Source organism: Brachycentrus maculatus, unplaced genomic scaffold (genome assembly GCF_059751285.1).
Source record: "Brachycentrus maculatus isolate JH-2025_06_01 unplaced genomic scaffold, ASM5975128v1 h1tg000170l, whole genome shotgun sequence".
Classification (NCBI taxonomy): domain Eukaryota; kingdom Metazoa; phylum Arthropoda; class Insecta; order Trichoptera; family Brachycentridae; genus Brachycentrus; species Brachycentrus maculatus.
The window spans coordinates 713,236-739,112 of NW_028280923.1; the positions used below are offsets into that span (position 1 = coordinate 713,236).

The window sequence follows — 25,877 nt, forward strand, 5'->3', positions numbered from 1 at the left end:
GGAAGAGAATAAAGACATGTTCTGCATGTTTTGCATATATCATTACGCACGTCGTGTCGGTCCTAATCCCTTCGGGCTTCCGAAATTTCAAAGGTCGCGAAATTCACGTCTTCCACGATAACGGGAAGCCTACTTACGCATTCTTTTTACGCGATATGTGTAATTTGAAGCGAATTAAAAATGTATTTCGCAAATTATATTTAGTTGGGGAAAATGACCATTATTTTTAATGCAAACGAACCGCTCGATAAAATGCTGTCACGATCTTCAATTGGCTACAAACAAACATACATACATGATAAACGTTTTATTTTTTTATTTTTTTTAATTAGTTATTTTTTTTTATACTAAATATTTTTCAAATGGAGAAAAAACATTCAGGTTTAACCTAAAACGATCTGTTTCACAATTAAAAGTTCAATTAGGGGCTTGATATTTATTTTTAATACATTTTATTATATTTTTACACTTAAAAAACGATCTCCTGAAAAATCTAGTTTTTATGTAAGGCGTTGTTGAAAGGAGTGAGCGATATATGCACATTAAACTTTTTATTTTTTAATAATTTATAATTATCAAGCTTTTTAATTGATATCTCAACAGAGATGAAAAGAATATAAAATTCTTGACATTTACAAGGTTACGGCCTATCATTGGCTTGTTTACGCGATCACTTTAAACTCTGTGTAGCATTCACCATTCTACCCAAAATCGACAGTAACATTATACAAATTTCTCGACAACGAATTGCTCGATAAAATTTTGGCACCCTATTCAATAAGGCAAAAAGAAACGATTTTTTTATAGATAAAGAGAAATATTTGTGTTTTATTTCAATTTGACACTATTTTTTTGGTATTAGCGGAAACCTTTTTGAAATGTTTGTAAGATTATTTCTCGAACTAGGCCTGGAAATATATCTTTCACTGATTAATACATATATTTTTTAGGTCTATTTTTTTTCACATAATTTTAAAAAAATGGAAATCGCTAAATATTATACATATCCTTTTGGCATATTAAAATTATATTATGTATATGATTATCAAAACCTATACGATCTTATTTCTTTCTAGCAATATATTGCAAAAAGGGAAAATATCATATTTCATAACATTTCATTATATTTGCGTATATAATAAAATATAGTACAGAAATTTTACATACTCTTTTAATAAACAGTTTTTTTCTACACACAACACTTTTTTAGATGTAACAAAATTATCATTGAAACTTCATAATTTTAAAACAATTTTTTCACTTAATTTCACAATCAAGTTAAACTTTTAAGCTGCTTGAATAATTCTATAAATATCACACTTAATTTGATAATTTGTTATAGATGGCGTTATAACAATTCAAGTTACTACTCTCCGCGTTCTTCACTAGCAAACTAGTCGTACAACAAGTAACCTTCTGTTATATTATGCGCTCCTGGTATTCTGCCCGTGTGTTTCTCGAAAGTGACCTCGTCGTGACGTCACAGGAAATATCCGTTTCGTGAGTATGCTGACCACACCGGAAGAAGAGTGATCATGCGTCAGATTCACGCATATATGGTATACCACATACGAGTATTTTGATCTATTTACCTTAAAATTGTCCACAAATGGTAATAACCATGTGTTACACGGAACTTCCAAAATATTTGCTTGTTTCAGTGAATTCTCAATAAAATATTATTTACATCTTTTCCCTAAAAAAAATATCAGTAATTGATTGATTCACAATATTTTGATAATTTCCAAATTTTGTTCATAATTTTGGACACATGGCAGCGATATTTTTTATATTGGTATCTTAACATAGATGAAGAAGAATATGGAAATCTGGATATTCAAAGGGTTTGCGATATGTTATAGGCTGGTTTAAGTGATATATATCTTTGTACACATGTTACATTCACCATTCTACCCATCTGGTTACATCTTGGTTAAAATTATGTAAATATAACACAAAAACCTAAATTTGAGTTGTGTGGTTGTTAATCAGTAGATGCTTTAATATCATATTAGAGCAAATTTTATCACAGGCTTAGTTATATACATGTATGCAGTTTTTGTAGTTAGAAATAGAGGCAGAGGAAGATCGAGGAAAATTGGTATGATGAAGTATTTAAAATACTTGATAATGGAGAAGTCAGGAGTTGGAATAATTGGTGGGTATGTATGAGAAAATGCATGAGTGTGGAAAGAAATGATAATGATTGCTTGCTGACAGAGTGGTATGGCGTTCTGGTCTCTCTGCCTACCCCTGCCGTAAGAGGCAAGATGATTAGTTAGCTAGTTTTTTAAACTAATTTTTTTAATCATATTTTCATATGGTGTAAGGAGTGCGTAGAAGTTTTTGGTAAGGGAAGGGTAATTTACTAAGAGTATTTCAATGTTTTAGAATTTATTACATAAGCCCTGATGATGACAAGGTTCTTGTCGAAACCGGTTGGATGAAGTGTACCAATAGATAGTGGTTAAAACAAAGTTGTTTTATTTTATAAAGTTTATAAAATGTTTCACAAAGTATCTGCAAAAACATTCAAGAAAAGTTAGCTAGTTAGTTATATGTTACATGTTGCGTGTTCTTTTTTCCTTTTTATAAAGAGCTATTAACTTTACCTTATTAAACGCTATGTATTTAGTCACTCAAATCTAATGCCCATAATTCCTAGGCAGACGAGGTGACGGGTTTCGTCACCCATCCTATAATTCCCGTCAGAACAAACAAGATAGACGTATAAATCCGAGGTAATTGACAAGTCCTTTGTACCACCGGTGATGAGTAAATAATCAAACACTAAACAGGCTTCGTTGGCCAAACAAGGCGGCCTCTTTGCCGACGTAAGCTTTTTATGGCTGATCTTCAAACCTGTCGGTTTATTTGTGTTTTCAAACAATAAATGTGTTAATATCACCTTGTTTGCACTGATTTCACGGTTTCTTTTCAAGACTTATCTACGGTACTCTTATCAGCATAATTTTATCGCTCTATTATCAAGAAATTGTGCATATTTTAATGGCTTTGCGCTTAATTTCATCGGCGTGTATATTACTCATTGTAAAATAATTTTATTTTGTGTGACGATAGTTGCAATCTTTCGAGACATGTGACAAAATTCCAATGACGAAATAAGGTTTATTTATTGATTTAGATTTATCATGACGATTTAAATGTAAAATTAAAATTTAACTATTGTAAGACCACTTTTAGAGTTTATTAATATGAACAAGACTAATTTCGAGAATTATACATGCATTTTCACCTATTGTTGAGAACGCATCTAATTTTTTAAACTAGTCATGTTTAAATTAATATACAACATTTTGAATGTGTCCAAATACTTGTTCACAAAATCTGGATTATCTAAATCCAGGATTCGGATCTCACATACTAATATAAGAGTTTCTGCTTAGTAAAAAGCTTCTTTACATCTCACCAATGGATGTCTCTAGTGAAGTTCTAGTGATTCATGAACAAGGTTTCTAAATTGGTTCATATATATAGAACTTCCAAGAATTTGCGCAGTGTGGTTGTCAATAATGGCTAGAATTGGTGAATGTTACATGTTTGTAAAGTGATCACTTAAACCAGCCTATGACGGTCGTCAGCCCCGTAAATGCCCAGACTTCCGTATTCTTCTTCATCTTTGATGAGATGTCAAAAAATAATATTTGAATTAATAAACTCAAAAATTGATTAATTTTTAGTACGTCATGATATGTATTTCATTATATTTTTTAATTTATCATGTTATTTTACTGAGTAAAATCAAAAAATAATTTATAGGTAAAGTATCCTTTTAGGATGAATTATAATATTATATTAATAATTGGTGTCGAAATGTTAAAATACCATTTAACGTTCTGAGTGACTTTTTGAGTGTGTGTGAATCTTGGGAATATATTTGATTATTGGTTTCATTGTTTCTTTGTTATTTAAATTATTCGCCGAATCAAAAATAACATAATTAGAAATGATGGTCTCAAAAAAGTGGTGTTTTTCATTTAAAAAAAAAGAGAAATATTTGTGGTTTTAATGATTTACACAAATATTTCAATTTCATACTATTTCTGTGAGCCTAAGCGGCTCATTATTAGAAATAGGTATCGAATGTGATAGAGTGGGCTCGAACCGAGAAACTCTGACTCTGAGTCCGCGACACTAACCACAGGACAACAACCCGACACTTATACATAGATGTGTATCAACTAAATATTAACTAAACTTTAAATATATTAACTAAATATTACATTTCAATTTTGTGCCAAATATTAAAATGATTTTTGAACAGTTACTAGATTGTTTAGAAGTCATAAACTAAACCCTGAAGAGGGTAACAGGTTGTTGCCGAAACTAGTTGGTTAATAAAAATGTGAGTGGATCAAAACACAAAGTATTTTTATGTCTCGAAATAATATAGTTATTAGATTCACGTTAAAAAGACACGACGCCGATGAATCCTACCCTAACGTGAAATAGGAATTGAACCCTTCATTGGATGCAGTGACACAGTGTGTAAACCCAACACTACCCTAACAGTTTTACGGTTGGCAAACTTTATCTAGTGAATGGAGTAACAAAGCGATTCATTATTTGATAATGCTCAAATTATACGTTTTTAAGTAACGGTAAGGGCGGTGCAGTTCATCCCCTGCACTGTTACACTTAAAGCCTTCCCTCGCGATAATTGCACACTCACCCCTTTAAAACATCCCCAAAACATAATACATGTGCATTTTCAATTTGTAAACATATATTTAGGTAGCAGATTGCGACTGCTTCTTTTTTAAGGGCTACGCAAAAACAGAGTAGAAATTTATTTAAATTACACATATCGCTCATTCCTTTCAACAACGTCATATATCAAAACTCGCCAAAAAGCGTGCAAATTGGAAATAATAGGCATTCGGAGAGCGGGTACACCACAAGGACTGAAGACTAAAGCTTCCATAGCCTTTTTATCTTTTACCTCCTGCTAACCTGGTAGCCATGCAATTTTTAACGATATTATGCGCGATAATTTGACATGTCGTTCACTCCTTTCAACAACGTCATAAATCAAAAATCATCAATTTTCAGTTGTGCGTGTTTTCGGAATGCCCAGAAAATGTACTACAGTATATCTCAGCAAAAGAGACATTTTTTAAACTTAATATTTACCCGCTACAGGACAAAGTGTTGTTTATGCATTTTGAAGAAAAGGTATTGTTTAATTTTTTTTTTAAATACTAAATATTTTTCAAATGGAGAAAAAAATCCTAAAAAGATCTGTTGCTCAGTAAAACGATGTAAATGAACGATTTTCAATAACCTCATACATGAATAAGGATTTGGACGCACTCTCTTGATTGAAATTTAAATTTGCGATAAAATTTTCAAACACACTAAAATATTTGGCATACGTTGCCCATATTTTAACAAGAATTTTATGAAGGATGATTTATTTTATTTTATTCTTATTTTATTATACTTGTTCGGGAATTGTACAGCTTTACATTTAAATAAAATATATAGTAAAAAAATATTACATTAACAAAAATAGTTACATTAATAAAAATAAAGCCAATTAAACAATTCCACATTTATGCTATAATAACTATTAAAACATTACGAGATAAAAAATAATGAATTTAATAAGTAGTCGTAGTAAATAACTTTTAAAAGCTGTATTTTTCAAACCCTATTATACAAGGGGCGTGGTGTGAAGGGACCTATTCACATCAAATAATGTGTGATCGGTGATCACTAAACGCGTATTAGTACGGTCCTTGTATGGGGTCCTTTGAGGATCCGATCTGAATAAAAGAATGGTATGGGTCCTGAATACGAATAAAAGATACTATGTTGAAATCATTATATGTATATTAATAACTGTATTATGCGTATGTTCATTGAATGATACTTTCACGTATATATAATATTTCTACCTATCTCACTTGCATTTATGTTGTAGAAATAATATTTTTATATTATTATTATTATTTAATATATCAGACACCGAATTATTTACTCTACGGATTACATATAAATATTTTTATTTCATGGATACATAGATTTTTTTTACTATATGTATTACGACTCTTTAAGCATGGTCTGTGTTGAGCCGAAATACTTAGATGTTAATACATTTTTTTTAAATTGTTTGATTATATACATTACATACAAAAGATACAATAACAATTTACAGTATACAATAAAATAATTACACCTGGATTTTAATTCATTCACTTTCTACCTTGTCCCTTCCCAACACTAAGAATATTATAGAAGTATTAAACGATTAGGCACAAATATATGAATGAATGACTATGGCAGTGACGTGTTGTATTATTTGTATGCTGATCTACTGATTGTTCCGACGAAGAGACATTTGTAAGTTAAAGAAAAACCAATTTAATAAAAAAATATTATCAATTTATAAAATGGGTGTATGGCATGCCTTTCTTAAGTTTTCATTCCACTCAAATACAAAAATTCTGTAAAATCTGCACTAACCCTCACACATACTCACAAATACACACTTGTATGAGTAGATACATGAATGTAGAAAAGACGATCAATGTTTGCAAAGACAAAGTGGTGTTGCGTTCTATTCTCTCTGCCTACCTCAGCGGAGAAGCAGCGATATGGCTAGTTACAAGATTTTTTTATCTTACAAAACCAAAACTACAGTATGGAAGACTCCGATAAGCGATCGACAAGCTTGATTTTTCAAAGGATATATATTTTTTGACGTGTGAGGCATCGTATTTAGTTTGGCCGTTGTTCTTGTACCTACGCGGGCAATATATGATTCTTACAGTGCGCAGATAGTCGCCCGCTGTTGGTCCTTTGTTGCTCGAGAGGCTGTAATGACGTCGGCATTATCTGTTATGAGTTATGCCCGCGCCCGACGTCATTGATGAATGGTGCCTTAAATACCCATTGTTGTCGAGGTATGCGCACAGGAATGCCAGGAATCGCTTTTTATTGATTCGTCGATAGCTTTAATATGCCCGGGATCATCCGACCATAGGGTGAGACCAGCAGGGTGCCAGAAGCGAGGAAGAGGTACGCGTTCCCAATATATTACGTAACTATCCTTCAACACTCAAATGGCCTAACCGAATTACGTGATACTCGAATATTTCAATAACACTCAAATTAACTAACTGAATTAAGTAATACTAGAATACTCAAATGACAATATGAACACACATTTAACCCACGGTTTACCGCAAATAAAACTATTCATAAATACCGTTCTGGGTCCAATGGACCATTATTTAAAGTAAGGTACTTTTCTTTACTTGTAACACTTCTGTGCGTTATAAATATTGTTATCTTCATAAAATTTACACATTATATTAAGAGGTATATATGTTTCATTTCATAATCCACATAATAAATAACATAAAAATATTTCTTATTTTGTACTACGTGTATCTTACAACGCGGCGCGTTGAGCATTTGCGCCTGCTTATTTTTTCCGCAATACGCATAACATAACAGTTCGCCGAACGCAGCGCGTCATTTTGTAGGCGCTCAGTCAGATGTTGCAAAATTTTTCCCGTTTAACCGAAATTAATAAAAAAAAACTTTTTCTAGTGCATAGTAGTTTAGAACCAAAAATATTTTTTGAGAAGCTCGTTTTAACTGTGAGAAAAAAATTCACTAATTTATCCTTACTTATATCGGTGAACTTACTTATATCGTATATCGGTGAACATTTTCTTTTATTTCTGTAGTGTAGTGATAAGAGCGTTTGACCACTACACGGAATGTCCCGGGTTCGTTTCCCAAGTAACTCTTTCTTTTTATATCTCTTTACGTAGCTGAAGAAGAATGTCGTTAATTGCATCGTTGTTTCATAGTTTTTTGTTATATTTTAATTGCTTCACAAGCTACGTGAAATGAACACATTAAGAATTTTCTATATTATTTTTTCCATTTAACTAGACTGAGCAAAAGCAACGCATGGTTACAGTCGGTATAGTACATATATCTATAAAATAACATCATCTGCCTTTCAATATTGTGTCCATTGTTATTTAAAATAATATGAATACGTCCGCAGTCATGTTCGTCTCGTGTTAAATCTTTCTTTGCTTTTTGCTTTTGCCGCTACAAAAAATATTAATGTCATTGTGAAGACGTGTCAGTAACGATGACAATCGAAAAGTTTAACACAAACCGATCATTTTATTCAAATTCAATAGCGATTAATCAAATAATTTGTTTTCACCGTGTTCACTATTCGATTCGACACGCCCTTTCGCTTCGTCTTTATTTCTCTCTCGATAGAATGATGGAGCACTATGTTAATTGAACTCAAATAAGGATAACGTTGACTTATTAGTTAAAAATTTAACACTTAATACTGGGTTAACTAGGGTATGAGTCGAATTGTTTACTTATTTATTATTTTCTTTAATGTTTTGCGCAGATACTTTGTGGCACATTTTATAAACTTTATAAAATTATGTAACTTTGTTTAAACCACTTTTTTACTGATACAATTTAACCTACCGGTTTTGACAAGAACCTTGTCATCATCGGGGTTTATTTTAATTAAAAAACCAAATTAATACCAAAAACTTCCACACACTCCGTAAACATTCTAAAGATTTAGGATTTTTACGTTTGAGGGTAGATGGTACTTAAAAAAAAACATAAATCATAAATTAACATATAAAAAATTTTAATTACAAATTACAAAAGATGATTATAAGGAGGGCAAAGGAAAAGGGGAGTTTAAGGAAGGAGGTAGAGGGAAAAACTATGGGAGGAGGATTGATGGACAGTTAGGATGCTAATGACAAATAGTTTTGTGTCCTGAAATCTGAAAAAAAATATTATTCTTCGTTCTACCCTAATTGTACTACACTAGAGACATCTATTGGTGAGATAAAAATAAGCTTTTTATTGAGAAGAAACTCTTTTATTAGTATGTGAGGTCCGAATCCTGAATTATTATCACACACATGAGAAACGCCAGAAAATTTCATTTCCATTCTTATTATTTAAGCTTATAATTTGACCAGATAATTTATTTACAACATTTTACGGAAAAATGTTGTAAATAAATTAAAATGAATATTACGACAATGCGACTGCCAAATCAATTAATGAAAAAATATCGTCGTTTGACGAAAAGCCAACCTCTCGGGTCACCCATTCGACGTTTCCGGTTCGCTACTCATCTCGCTCAATGACCTCAAACGTCCGGTGAATCACCGAGACAAGTTCCTACACTGAGGCACCATTTCCGACTCAGGCTGTACTACAATGCCCCGGAGGCTGTGCCGAGTATCAGATAACAGATGATAGAATTTGAATCTGCCCACGAAACTTGGGAAACAGTTCTCATTTGGTTTTGTGTTGTTCAGAAAGTTTTACAGTATTCAAAATCAACAAAACGATTGTTGAAGCCATTTAAGGCGAGAAATCAATGGCCCGCGACTTTGTTTTCGGTAAACCCAAGTAACATTTAACGTTGTTATATTTTTTGCTTTAAATACCATTTTAAAATTGAAATATTTTTTCTTTGAAATAAATACATATGTGGTTTTGTAAAGAAAAGACTTATTGTAGTATTTCAGAAAGGAATGGAATAAAATACTTAAAATGTATATTAGACAAATTCTAATTTATATTCTAAAGAAAATTGTGCGCAGACAACACGTGCGCCTTCTTGCGCAGCCGGTCGTTACTGGTTTGTTTATTTGAGAGTACACCTTTAATATACTACAATACATATACATAGATACTTAAAATGGGTATGTATATTTTTTTCTCTATTATGTAATGCAATTTTTACCTAACATATATATATATATATGTACTTATAAGTCAAGGTAAAAATTGCATTTTTGAAAAGGTAAAAATTGCATTTTTGAAAAACAGTTTTAACGTGATGGCATCATCTATTAAACGTAACATCAACACACATAATAGTTAACATGGTTCATGGCAGACAGCATGCTTCTCGACTGCTGCTGTCATTGTTGTTTCATAGATTCTTAATATTTTCATTGCTTCAAATTTTATTATTTTTTCTTTCTTTACCATTCAACCAGACTGAGCCTCAGAAACACGTGATCGGTTACAGCTAATTAAGTACAATATATAAATTCCTACTGGCACTTATTATATATAAAAGAAACGGTATACATAATAAAATAAAACGTGTATGATTTTATGATGATTGTAATCAGTAATAAAATGTCTGATAACCATAAGAACACTTAAAACGTCGATTAAATTAATTATTGTATTAAATTAATGAAATGCAAATAGCGTTTAATATCTTAATTTATAAACATAACTTAATACTATTTTACATTTAATAAAATAATTAACGTTTGTTAATCTCTTATACGCAGCCACACCGTTCATCTGATATCAAATAAAACATTGTCATTTTGACATCTCAACATAGATGAAGAAGAAAATGGATATCCAGAGGCGTGCATTCTATATAGGCAAAAAAGCAGTGCCTACCCTGGATTACTCGCGTTCCATATAGAAACACAACCAGTGCCTACTATGCTTTATCCTTAACCAACCCTACTGCTGCCTTCCCTGATTAAAAACTGAGCACGCCACTGTGGAAGTCTTTGTATTTACAAGGCTTATGATTATAAGCTGGTTAAGTGATCACTTTACACACGTCAACATTCACCATTCTACCCATGATTGACAACCACACTTCTAAAAAAATTTAAACTCCTACATATGTCATAAATCTCATGACGCTTTATGTATTAGTTCACTGGAGCCATCTATGATTAGTAAGAGAAAGCTTTTAATTAGCATAGACCCATTGATTTAAATGAACGCATGATCCTAACCAGATTATTTTACATACTGTGAAACGCCTGAAAACATGATTTTCAATTTTAATGCGGCTTATAATTTGACTAGATTATTTGATTCACGGTATTGTTGAGTGTGTTCAAAACCTTGTTCACAAATCTGGGTTTCTCCGCTAAGGAATTACTTTTAAAAATGTAAAAACAGTAGTTCGCTGTATGCACCTTTTACATTTTATATTTAAATATAATATTACAGTACTTGGGTAGCAATACAATTAGGTACAGTACTGAATGAAATTTTCAATAATAATTAAACTAAATTAGGTTATATGTATATTAAAAATTTATATAATAATAAATGTTTTATGTCTTTGCGTGTTTTCCTACAAATGTTTTCTTAAAAATATTGGTTATCGGGGTTCTACTGAATTCATTCCTTCACAAACATTGTGAAATTACACAGATTATAAGTGCGTGCTTTGTATTCTCTTTCTTTACCATTTAACAAGACTGAGTCACAGCAACGAGTGGCCGTATACACCTAGTTAGTTACAATATTAATATATAATAATTCAAACGGTTTGATAACCTTTATAGCGAGTTTGTCCGAATGGACTAAAACACGACTTCTGAATTGAAGAAAGTCGGCATCACATAACGAATGCATTTTATAACTCGTTTGGCTGACCCGAGTTGGTAATAACCTGTTGTACATAACATATATTGGTAATCCTATGCAGAAATTGAGAAAACGCAAGTGTTTTGGTTTAAAATAAAACGGTTTTTTATCAATTTATTTTCATTAATTGATTTGCTGTCACTTTGTTATAATATCAAGTGATTTTTAGTTGAAATTTTACTTATGTACCTTTATTTCTTAAAATCACCGTCCGGTGTATGAAAATGATGCAGAATGCATCAAAACACGTGTCATAGTAAATTATATGAATTAGTGGTGTTAATCACAGATTGCTTTGAATTTTTTCACACAACGTTACGTTTAAATACGCGCGTAGGTTTATACAAGACAAGACAAAACAGGTGTTCTTACCTGAAACAGCTTAAATATGCTATTTTAAACAACTTTTTAAAACTACTATGGCAACGCTATCTGTTGAACTGCGATCATGGAATATTTAACATTGGTCATGGCGGACAGTGTTTCTTGACAGCTGCTTAAATATTGTGTACACTGCTACACTTATTACACTTTCTTATTATTATTCTTCGTCTATTTTCATATGTCAAAATATTTTTTAAAAAGCCTTTTAAATTGTGAAACCTTCATTTGTGAACAAGGATTTGAACACACACCAAATGTGAATAGTTTAATGGACTAAAAAACTATTTTTCGTATAGGAATTGAGTTCAGTTGTATTTTAATAAATTTAAATAAAATTTAAAAAAAATATATAGTATAATGAAATCACTAAGACTATTTTTAATGCCTCAAGTGATGTTTGATAAGTAGATGTGCCCATAAATCAATCCAAATTCCCATATGAATATTAAAATTATTTCCATATAGGTATCAGGAGGACATGAGGCGTTACCATAAAAAGGCGGTAATTATGGGAAACGTCCAATCCACCCGTTTGAAGGCAATCCCAAACCTTCGTAATAAGAAGGTAGGAACGTTTAGTGATACCAAAAGACATTATTATATTTTATTTACCGTGAGAGACCTAAGGACAATAAACCACTTTAGGTCATATATAATAATAGGATTAAAAGTAATAAATGTATACCGTAAATATTTTCCCTTTATAAATTTAGGAGGTCATAAAAAATTTTCACTCAAAATAGCTTAAGACTGCTTACAGTGGCTCGAAAAATAGCATTCAAAAATATATATATCTCGACATATTACTGATGAAGAATAATATAGACGTCTGGGTATTTTTAGGGCTACTAACGATCACTACTACCTATCATTGGCTGGGTTAAGTGTTCATTTTATTCACGTTCAACATTCACCATTCAACCTATCATTCTAACCACACTACACGAAATTCGGAAGACATTTGAGAGTAATTTTTAAAAATCTAGCTTCAAAGTGACTCTGAAAGGAAGCTACGGCTTATGCAACACCGCTTTTATGTCAAATTTTAAAGCTTATTTTTACTTGTGAGTGGGTATACTCTTTAATAATTTAATAATTTCGTGTTATTTATGAGTGAAAATTCTAGGCAAAAACACTCAAATTTCTGACCAAATAAAATTTTGGAAGCTGTATTTATGTTTCAATTTACACCCTTTTTCACATGCTACTTCTCAGCACCATCTATGGTTAAATTTAGTTAGTTTTTTGATAACCAGTGACCTTTATGAAAAGTATATAATAAAAATAGTTTTTGCAATGACCCATGTTTTAAATGAATGCAATATGTTTAATTACATTTATTTAAATTAATCCTAGACTGGTATTTGTAGCGCGGGACTGATCACCTTACCATCATATAATAACTAATCAACTTAACATTACATCAATTCGATGCAGTGCCCTATACATCATTCGGTGTCAAAATGTGTCAGTAGTCAGTACTGTTATGTATTTCATAAACCCGTGTCAGCCGTCTTTGGAAAATCCATTATTCATAGAGCAGCTTCTACAAATTTACATTATTCATAAACGCAGCTTCCAAAGATTTCACCGAAAGATGCGTTGGCAGGGAATGAGTAGGCACTCGGTCGAACTTGTAAATATAAAACTTACATTAAAAATACATATAAGTATATAAGAAATTGACTCCAACGTAATGTTTTACGTTCTATCGTGATTTTTTGTCGGCCGCAAAATGAGAGTGGAATTCTAACGGATGTTTTAATTGTAAATTTATTCAGACAAGTTGGATATCTTATTTATTTTGAAGACATCTTTTATTCGGGTCACAGATTGCTGAATTCGTTGCGAGTATGATTATAAAAATGGCTAATGAGCGAAATAAAAAGGTGTATACTCAAGACTCGACTGTCTGCCAATTGTTATATCAGAACTAAGTAACTAACCATCGTGCCGCTTCTTGCGGGGATAGGCAGAGAGAATGTAATGCCACACCATTATGTCTTCGCAAAGGTTCTTCGCCTTTTCCACATTTATACTCACATATACCCACCGATTATTCTGATACCAGATCTGACCACTTTTAAGTATTTGAAATACTTGGTTGAATCAAGTTTTTTTCGGTTTTCTCCTGCCTATTTTCAAAGACAAAATCAGCAAATAGGTTTATTAGCCTGTGGTAAAAAAAACGCTCCCAAATAACAATACAGCAATCTATTATATGTGATTTGACAACCACACTACTCACATTTTTGAGGCTTTATATTTTCAATATTTTCAATCATAGGTAGAATAAAAAACGCGTAAATAAAGTGTTCACTCAAACCAGTCTTTGACAGGTAAAATACCCACACTTCGACATTCTTTTTCATCTTTGTCGAGATATCAATGTAAATAACTCTTTGAGTCAGTCCTAGGATACAAACACAAAATTTGTGAACAAAGATTTGGGCACACTAAATTGCTATTTAAGCTAAAATTTCTTCTTTATTTTCATTTTCAGCAGAATCCCAGACCAGGAGATCATAAAACCGACTCTATTAAAACAACTTTTTTCTTATTTTATTCGACGTGGAAAGAAAATTATATGAAATTCAAATTATTATCATTAATTTGTATCAAACTGCGCATCGCTCTGGGAAGAAGATTGGAACGGTGATATTGGGAGAGCATGAGCGGCAAGGGTAATCGGGCCTTGTTTAGACATTCCTCGTAAATGGTTCCGTTTTCAAACGTTTCCCACCGCGGCCGCAGAAGTGTAGCCGGCCGGTAGTGGAGTGCTGGAATACCAGCGCGGGATTATGTTCCCCTGGCGTCTGGGAACCGCGCGTGCGCCCGCGGCGACCGCCGCCCGGGGGTGGGCCGGGGGAGGGGGGGACGCTCGCCGATATATCACAGGCCGCGCGGTGGGAAAACTTTACCTCCTGAATCTCATGAGCGCCTGGTACTAATATGTACTTATTCGATAAATTATATCATTCAATAAATAAAACAAAACAAAATATACGAACTAACTAACCACTAACCATCACGCCGCTTCCCCGAAGGGGTAAGCAGAGAGAACGGAACGCCACACCACACTTTTGAATAAAATGTTTATATCCGTATTTTCTACAAGTTATACGTATGTATCTCTTTATTGAACATATTGTCGAAGATTTATGAAGAAAATTTGGGAAATCATTGTGAAATAAACTGTACTAAATTCGCAATAATTTACAATTCATCAATGTCGCTTCCCCGCAGGGGTAGGCAGAGAGAATAGAACGCCACGCCACGCTACAACTTTGTATTTTCAAACGATTTTCGCCGAATCCGCATTCATGCATCTCCTCTTGCTTACCCGCCGATTATTCCGACTCCTGATCTTCATGAATTCAATGTGTGTGAATACGTTTTGTCCTTATAATATACATAGTTTGTTCCCGCCTACGGATTCGTGTTAAAATATAATATATTTCTCAACATAAATGTCAACAAACAACTGTACAGCATTGCACAGATTTCATCTCGAAACTTGACTCAATATTTTTACTAAAATATTACATCTACCACGATTTTACAAATTTATACACTAGTCAATTTATTTTAAAAGCCATATACTTGTTTAATATCAAAATGTACTTTAATAATTTTACGAAAATTGTTAATAAACTCATTTTTAATGTGAAGAATATATATTATGGGAGGTCTCAATGCTACAAAAAATTACTGATGTTTTGTCAGTACCTATTAAGTTTTTTGTTTTAAGTTTTAATGTTTATTTTATTTGGAGAAATAAAATAACTTTGTTTTTTGATCCACACACTTTAATTATTATAAACCAACTAGCTCTGCCTACTAGTTGCCCTCTTCAGGGTTTGTTTTATAACTTATAAAACAATATATAATTTAAAACAAACCCTGATGAGGGCAACAGGTTGTTGCCGAAATTAGTTGGTTTATAATAATTAAAGTGTTTGATCAAAAACAAAGTTATTTTATTTCTCTAAATAATATATAACAATGATCAACAAAGTTAGTGTTTTAAATATTCAAAAAATAAATTGATGTTTACGTTTCAAACCCTCATTTAAAATTAACTAAAACTAGTAAAAAAAATTAGATCCGTTTGCAATACTGAATTATAATGTGTTATAATTCTGTGAAAAGATCGTCAACTTGCGTTTCAAGATAGTTTCCCATTGACTCACTGAAAGGGTACAAGGATCTAACAAGGCGATCTTGTAAAATAATACGTATACTTAAAATAAAGACCCGCGGCAAAAATTGACTCACTGGCTAAAAATTAAGTTAACATTCTGTGAAAATATTCACCTACCTACCTACTTATCCGTGCTAATATTAAATATTTGGTATTTGTGTTGCCATTCACTTTACATATCAATAGGTACTTTATTAGTAGGTATACTTGTATTATAATATGCATTACCAATAAAATTAAGAAAGGCGTGTTGAGATGGTTTGGGCATGTGAATCGAATGAGTGAAGAAATAAGAGTAAAACAAATTTATGATGGGAATGTAGTTAGAAATACGAGAAGAAAAAGACCTTGAAAAATATGACATGATCAAGTATGTCAAATACTTGAAAGGGGTCAAAACAGGAGTCGGAATAATCGACGGTTATGTATGAGAAGATGTCTGAATGTGAAACAGGTGAAGATTGTTTGCAAAAAGAGATGTGTGTGGCGTTCGATTCTCTCTGCCTACTTGGTAGTGAAGCGGCGGGGTGTGTGAATTGCTTGATATTTTATTTTATTTATTAAATGATTATAATTTATCGAATAAGTACATATTAGTACCAGGCGTTCATAAAATGCAATAGGTAAGAAGGTTACTTTTCATAGAGCGTCATTTTTATATGGATACTTGAAAAATCGATATTAGGTAATGTGTTATAATCTTCGATACAAGTTGCTTCTGTTCACGCGCAATTTATGTAAATACGATGATTTATTATTCTCCTCCCGACCAATCATGATCTCCGGATCGCTTTATTATGCAACTGGCATCCGCTTCGATTGGTGATCCCGCGGCTGAAGGGTCCTCGCTACTGGCTTACGCGATGGCCAATCATGGCGCGGGATTCGGGTTAAAAAACGGCACCTGTGTTTTGTTGCTACTGTGTATGTGTTATATAGCCACCGAGTATGTGATGTAGTATGTTGATATGTCTGCGTAGCTACCGGGCAACCGCGCAGGGCGTAGCAACACTGACGCGAGATTCGAATAAAGAATAGGCGGTTGGCATAGCGTTTTTCAGCGACCAAATGACAACGAAAATGTCTCTGTTATATTTGATTAAGTACGAAATATCTACGTACAAAAATATCGAGATAGGTGAAAATGGTCAAGATAAAAATATTATTGATTTTATGCAGCGGAAATGGTTTTTATTTAAAAAAAATATTTAATAATTGGTGAATTCATAACGGTGATTATATAAATTTATTAAAAATGTTATTTAGAAACAGGTTTTCATATAATAACAAATAATATTTAGTATAAACGTTGTATGTACCCGAAAAACTTTGACATATTTTGATCAATTATCAAAAATAAATTAACGAACTCACTTACCATTATGCATCAGGGATAGGTAGAGAGATTATAACGCTACACCAATCTGTCATTGAAAGCAATATTCGCCTCTTCCACATTCATGCATCTCCACATACACACCCGCCGATTATTCTGACTCCTGACTTGACCACTTTGAAGTAATTGAAATACTTGATCGTGGTACATTCGCCTCATAAATTAGTTTACTTGTTTTTCATAACTAAAAATCAATTTGTATTTTTAACATAGTTTGCACACAATATACTTTATTTCACTTTTTTTTGTTTTGTTTTGCTAAGAGAATTTCCGTAATATGATATTACATAATTATAAAAATCTAAGTTAATCACAAAAAAATACTGTTTTGTACGTTGTCTAGACTTTTAGCAATTGGTACTCAAATAGTTTTTTTTTAAATATATTAACTACTGTTGATTACAAAAAGTTCATACAAATTTTGTCTTTCACTGATCTTATGAATCTAGAGGCTTTTTATTTCGCTATTTATTCGCTTTGATCGGTAAAGACATCTTAATAACAGTCGAGCATTTATTTCTTGGGTCTGCCTTGTACTAATTTATGTAAACAAACCCCCTGTGTAAATAAATATAAAGCTACCGTATATGTTTACATTAATGTACATAAATGTTTTACATTCTACACTAACAAGAACATTGGTATTTAAACGCGTGGGCGAAAGCGTTCGTAATTCAATTAACCGAATGATCCTAAAGTAGATCCTTTGGCTGTATAATTTCAATCATTATTTCATTTGAATCGAGTTTTCTAGAAATATTCTTGGTACATTTAAACAAGTATTTGAAAATGTATGAATTTTACAAGAGATGAGAATATTATACCTTATTTGATTTTATGATACATTATTATTATTCTATAACTATTCTTTTCTTCCTTAATCGTATAAAAAGTCTACAATCGATTTTTTTCAGTACTACATGTCTTTAAGTGGTAAAAAATAATGTATTTAGAAAAATGATCATGTCTTTCCTTATTTTAAAAATTTACAGAACAACATTTTCCGGTCTTACCATAGATAACTTGACCTCATATTATGAAAATTATTTTAATGTTATTTTAAATTCCTAAAAGCACTATATATTTTTTAAAATATTACTACCAGCTTAGTTGTTTGGTATGTAGTAATATTTCATCTATCATTTTTTTATGCCATAATGGCCTTCCCACTACTACTACGAAAGTAGTTATTAAGATTGTATACCAATATTTTTTAATGATTATAAAATATTTTTTACGACTTGGAATAAGGAAGTTTGATTATTATAATAATTATAATAATACGCTTGGAATTATTCACCCATGACTGATTATCCTACAAAGTGCTATTGGTTTGTATCATTAAATGTAGGCAGTCATCACAAAGCACTGCTGAACTCTTCATACCATAACCGTTTTCAACACCTACTTAACGCACTAAAATATCGCTAAACGATAAAACGACTATTTTACGATCACTGTTAATATATTTCGAACAACCAACGACAAGTTGTTAGGCCCGAGAAAGGACAAACTGCTGTTAAAAAACATAGAAATCGGTACTTCGTGATATATGATCCAAGAACGACTCGTATTTCGGCACCAATTTATTCATAAAACCAAATTTTATTCATTACGGGTTTCTGTCTTTACCTGCCGTTCGTGTTTTTACTACCAAGAAAATTTTATATCGTGTACTTCTTATGTTTCTATACATCATCACTTTGAAGTCAAACGATAATTCATTTGTGACGGAAAATTTCGCTGAAACGCGATGCCGAGCTTCGGTACCTACGTACTCTGCCGCGCGTAGGTAGAACCTTCTGTAACTTTTTTTAGTGTGTCCACATTCAAATAAAACTTAAATCTTTTGAATTCGAAATTAGAATGGAACGAGTCCGTTTCGAATTCATTTCCAGTTCGGTTCATTTGTCACGGTTTAGGTTTGAATTTTCTTCCCGCCAAAGTTTAACACCGCGCAAAATTTTACTGCGCACTCGGCTGTAATGGAGGACATTACTTCAGCGCCAATTGGCAATATTATGTTTCTTGACCGAAAGCAGTAAAATATTATCGCCCATATTCTGCGAAAATAATTATTGTTTACAGTGCTTAAATAATTTTATCTCGAAATACGTTAGGTTCGTTTGTACAGAAATAAGCGCTTTATTACGCAATAAAATATGTCAATTCGATTTAAATTAACTGCGGTCTGTAAAGTAAGCTATAATTAAAAACGATTTGACTTATAGATCATGTGAATGCTCGATCATATTGCCTGAACGCTACTTCTATTTTCCCGACGGCATGCGGCACTTCGGTCACGCTCGGCAATGTTCGTTATTTTCCGTGAAGCTTGCGGCTACCTCACACGCACGCGTAGCACGGTAGCTGATAATAATAATGGCCCGTGAAAGGCGGGTAACCAGTGGCAGTGGCGCTCAACTTTCTGGCGCCTTATCCTCTATTATTCCTGAACTCCTGGCATTCAAATAAATATATATAACTATTATATGTAAAAGTTGATATAAAATTGATATATTTTTTTACCTAAACACAATCAAAATAACATAAATGTCGGAATACACATCGCTCACTCCTTTCAACAACGTCATATATAAAAAAAAACTTGATTTTTCAGAAGGTCGTTTTTAAAGTTTAAAAATATAATAAAATGTATTAAAAATAAATATCAAGCCACTTATTGAACTTTTTACTGTGCAACAGATCTTTTTAAGTAAAACCTGAATGTTTTTTCTCCATTTGAAAAATATTTAGTATATTTAAAGAAATAATTAAACAATACCTTTTCTTCAAAATGCAAAAACAACATTTTCTGCCCTGTAAAGGGTAATATTAAGTTAAAATGTGCGTATTTTGCTGGGACATAGTAAAAAAACATTTTCTGGGCATTCCGAAAACATGCACAAGCATTCCGAAAACATTTATCATTTATTCACTTTGTGTAATACCACTTTTAAAAAGTGCTAGTTTTTTTTTTAAACCAAGTGAACGATGAATGATAAGGAGAATATTTAAATATGTATTTTTTATATTTTATTATTACAGTTTAAAAATCTTTATTTATTTATAAATTGTTTTTTATGAACTTTCAAAATTATAAGCACTTAATGCACCATTCATTAATTACAAAACCTACAAGCGCAAATCGATTATTTCTTGTAAGTAATTATACTTTAATATTCACGTGAAATAAAGTTGGGTAGGTACGCCTTGGCTGACATCCGAATAGCTATCGGCTACTGGGCACGCGCGCGTAACACGGTAGCCGATTACCCGACGGCCGCTCGAGGCATACATCAGACGCATCCTTTCCGCCTCATGCTAGCCTGGTATTCTAATAAGCGAGGCGTCAGAAAAACGAAATAAACTACACTGGAAAACGAACATTGTTTTTTATTATTATTATGCATACGTTATAGAATAATATTACACAACGTAGGCTCGAAAAAACTTAACAACGCCATCAATTATTTCATTTTCGAACATGTGTATTTGTAGGTACCGTACAATATTGACCTTTTAGATAATGTATTCAAAGCGGAACAAAAAAGAAACGTCGAGCGTCTAGACTGGGATGAACAAATCTCTCATTTGTGTGAACGAAATTCAACATGAACAATTAGTTGTACAAGCAACAAATTGTAATATTTTTTTTATTATGTATCTATATATTTTATGTAAAAACATAAACTAAAACTCTTAATAAATTTGAACACACCATAAACTCATCATTATATAGGACCATTTAATTTAGTGTGATCAAACCTTTGTAAGTAGATATCGCTCACTCCTTTCAAGAACGTCGTAAGTCAATAAATATTATTTTTCAGGAGAACGTTTTTAATGTTTAAAAATATAATGCAATGTATTAAAAATAAATATCTAGCCACTTATTGAACTTTTTATTGTGCAACACATCTTTTTATGTAATACCTTAATGTTTTTTTTTCCATTTGAAAAATATTAAGTATATTTAAAAAAAAACAATACCTTTTCTTTAAAATGCAAAACAAGACTTTCTGCCATGTAGCGTGTAAATACTAAGTCAAAAATATGCGGTGTTTGCTGGGATGTAGTACATTTTCTGGGCATTCCGAAAACATGCACAACTGAAAATTGGTGATTTTTGATATATGATGTTGTTAAAAGGAGTGAGCGATATAAAATATGCAAATTTATTATTATTATTATTATTATGACAGTTTAAAACAAGACTTGTACAACAGTGAGAAGTAAAAAAAAATGGATGTTGGTGCATTTGATTCCATTCTTATTTAGCCACTGCCGTCTCGAATCTTTCTCACGGTAAATATTTTGGTAAGTTCTCATCATAGCGATCCATTAACATAAAACAACTGGATCTACAGTGCTCGTCAAGAGTTTAAGACCACATTTTATACAGCGGCAGCTTTAATATGAGCCGAAAAAAACCGTGACCCGATTATTACGAGGATAGCCGAAATGCCTTCTCATCAGAGGGTCGGCAATCTCGGGTGAACTGCCTCGGGCAAACCGAATCGCCCGAGACCTCACTGCGACTTATGGTAGGAATATAAATTTACATATAATTATACGATCCGGGGTGTGAATCTCAAAGATACACATTAAACAAAACCCAGTATTAATACTCAATAACATAAACTTTAGATTAGCACATTGTTGGAAGGACATCGTTTAGCGCGGTCGATTTTCGATAATAACGGTAATTATCGTCCAATTAATGTATGGAAGGGAAGCGTTGGCAAAAGGAGGATCTAAGTAGACTGAACGCAGTTACCGTCTAATTAATGTATAGAAGGCAAGCGTTGGCAAAAGGAGGATCTAAGTAGACTGAATGCGGTTATCTTCCAATTAATGTATAGAAGGGAAGCGTTGGCAAAAGGAGGATCTAAGTAGACTGAATGCGGTTATCTTCCAATTAATGTATAGAAGGGAAGCGTTGGCAAAAGGAGGATCTAAGTAGACTGAATGCAGTTATCGTCTAATTAATGTATAGAAGGGAAGCGTTGGCAAAAGGAAGACCTAAGTAGACTGAATGCGGTTATCGTCCAATTAATAATGTATAGAAGGAAAGCGTTGGCAAAAGGAGAATCTAAGTAGACTGAATGCAGTTATCGTCCAATTAATGTTTAGAAGGGAAGCGTTGGCAAAAGGAGGATCTAAGTAGACTGAATGCAGTTATCGTCCAATTAATGTATACAAGGGAAGCGTTGGCAAAAGGAGGATCTAAGTAGACTGAATGCGGTTATTGTCTAATTAATAATGTATAGAAGGGAAGCGTTGGCAAAAGGAGGATCTAAGTAGACTGAATGCGGTTATCGTCCAATTAATAATGTATAGAAGGGAAGCGTTGGCAAAAGGAGGTTCTAAGTAGACTGAATGCAATTATCGTCCAATTAATGTATAGAAGGGAAGCGTTGGCAAAAGGAGGATCTAAGTAGACTGAATGCAGTCGAATGTAAGGCAAAACTATGTATGATATATGTTGGAATGGTAAGTAATAAGGAAATAATGAATGACTGAGAAAAGCATTAACGTTAAAATTAATAAAGATGAGTTGACAAAGTATGAAATTGGCAAAATAATAATGAAAGTAGACTGAATGCAGTCGAATGTACGGCTAAACGATGTATTGATAGATGTTGGAACGGTAAAATAAGGAAAGAATGCAAGGCTGAGATAAACATTACCGTTAAAAATAAGAAGGGTATCAACTTACCTTTCTTAATTTTAATTGTATATTATGTACATACATATGTTGATAATAAATGTGTATCTCATACATATATGTACAATATTATTTATTGATTTGGCATTAACTTTGTAGAAAAACATAATTATAAAAACATAAAAATAAAACAATCGTATATGGTAAGAGCATAAATTTTTGGTTTTATTAATATTAACACAAGTTTCGATAACTGTAGATATTCTATTTATTGTTTCGGCATTAACTTTGTGGTAAAACATGTTACAATTATTAAAGAAAACACTTCGTTTTTTACCACTTGAGTTTTATTAGACTACATGTTTCAGAAGTTAAACTTCCATCATTCAGGTCTGTATAATAATTAAAATATAAAATTTAAAATTGTTCTATAAATAAGGAGAGGGGAAAGTAAGGGGAAGGGGTTAGTCAAGGAACGGAGTTTGAAAACAAAGGAAAAATGGAAAGCAATGGCGAAAAATTTTGAAACAATATATTATTTAATAAATTATTATTAGAATTCAGGTTTTTTTGTATTTCTAAATTTTCAAGATAATTCATAATTTGGCCTTTATATGGAACATTAATAATTTATTAAATAATATATTGTTTCAAAATTCTTCGCCATTGCTTTCCATTTTTCCTTTGTTTTCAAACTCCGTTCCTTGACTAACCCCTTCCCCTTACTTTCCCCTCTCTTTATTTATAGAACAATTTTATATTTTATATTTTAGTTACTATACAGACCTGAATGATGGAAGTTTAACTTCTGAAACATGTAGTCTAATAAAACTCAAGTGGTAAAAAACGAAGTGTTTTCTTTAATCATTATAGATATTCTCATAAATACCGACGTGCTTCAATTTTCACTTATTCATGAGACCATCTGTGGTTCTCAAAACTAGTCGTGTTTACATTAATAAACTCAAAAAGTCGACTTGCACAAGTGTTTTATCTTTATTTTAATATCTCACCATATTATTTTGATATAATTAAAATCACGAAGCTTCGATTTTTTTAATGTTGTCACAAAAATACCAGGATGTATTTTTACAGTAAATGTTTATAATTGAAACAGATCAAAGAGTCCATTGTTTGTATTTAAAATTGAGAAGACTCCTGCGATAGTCAGAGGCATTGTTTATCATCAAACATTGTCTTTAAGAAAGACCTTTTTCCATCCGTTTATCCTGCACCTTCGTCTTAAGGACCATATATTACCCGATTATGGGTTCCTTTTGTGTTCTTCCCCCCGCTATTCACGTCTCTCTCCCTCCTTTATCCCTGTGGGAATATAAGGTTCCCATTGACGAGAGTTTTTGTCCGATCCGAACACACACGCCGGGTCCTAATTACATTCTGGACAGGTACTTTTGTTTCGGACAATGTATTGTGACGCTGTTTTGTGAAAATATACCCAAAGTCACACCACCGGCGCATTGAGCGTCGTGTGCTGTTACGGGTGGTCATTTATGTGACGTTTATGGGGTCCCATATTTGTTTACGCTGTTTATGTGCATCCTTGACTATCTGTGACCAATTTTTTAATAGACCAGTTAAATAGAGAGACAGATTCATTAAGATACACAAAAGCCCTATTGTGTTCCGAGAACTGGACACCTTTTTAAATTGTTAAAAGAAGATACTACTATGACGGTCGTAAGCCCGTAAATGCCCAGACTTCTATATTCTTATTCATCTAAGTTGTCATCTACGTCAAAAAATAATATGAAAAAACTTCTATATAATAATAATAATAATAAAACCCTTATCCGCACCCCAATGGTGCATAGGGCACTGTGTCATATTAACGCAGTGTTATCTTGATCGTTTCCACATGAAGGAAAGGTGATCAGCCCTCCGCTTCAGGTACCAGTCCATGGTAATATTGAATAAATATTACAGTGAAAAAATCACTTATATTTATTTTACCCCCCTTGGGAATCGAACCCGGGACCTCCAGAACGGTAGCCGAGCGTGCTGACCATTACACTACGGAGGTGGACAAGTATTTGTGAATTATCCAGATTTGTGAACAAGTATTTAGACGCATCCAAATTGTCGTAAAAAAATGAACTGGTCAAATTATAAACTAAAATAAAAATAATGAAAAGGATATTTTCTGGCGTTTCCATGTATGTGATTATAATCCAGGATTCGGACCTCACATATAAATGAAAGAGTTTCTGCTCAATTAAAATTTTATTTCATCTCACCAAGTGAGATGTCTCTAGTGAAATTCTAGTGATTCAAGCACAATGTTTCTAAATTGGATCATATATGTAGAACTCCCAAGAATTTAAGTAGTGTGGTTGTCAATCATCGGTAGAATTGGTGAAAGTTACACGTGTGTAAAGTGATCACTTAACACAGCCTAAGACGGTCGTAAGCCCCGTAAATGTCCAGACTTCCATATTCTTCTTCATCTTTGATGAGATATCAAAAAATAATATCAGAAAATAACTCCTGTAATTGGAGCTAATCCAGATTTTGTGAACAAGTATTTCGACATCCCCAAAATGTTGTAAAAAGTAGAAATGTCTAGTAAATCAATTGAATTATAATATTTTTTTTGACTTAATTAAACAGATTTAAAAAAAAAACCCTTACTATTTTCATCTGAAAACCTTTTACTCAGTTGTTAAACCATTATTGAAACACGGCGCACATTCACAGGAATGTTTTCATCCCGTGTATTCACATTATCTAAAATA

General features: G+C 32.4%; 1 protein-coding gene across 2 annotated transcripts in view; it reads right to left on the reverse strand.

Annotated features, from left to right (window-relative positions):
* The window catches only part of drm (odd-skipped family member drumstick), a 45,531-nt gene that overhangs the window by 9,976 nt on the left and 9,678 nt on the right, over positions 1–25,877 (reverse strand). The window lies entirely within an intron of this gene.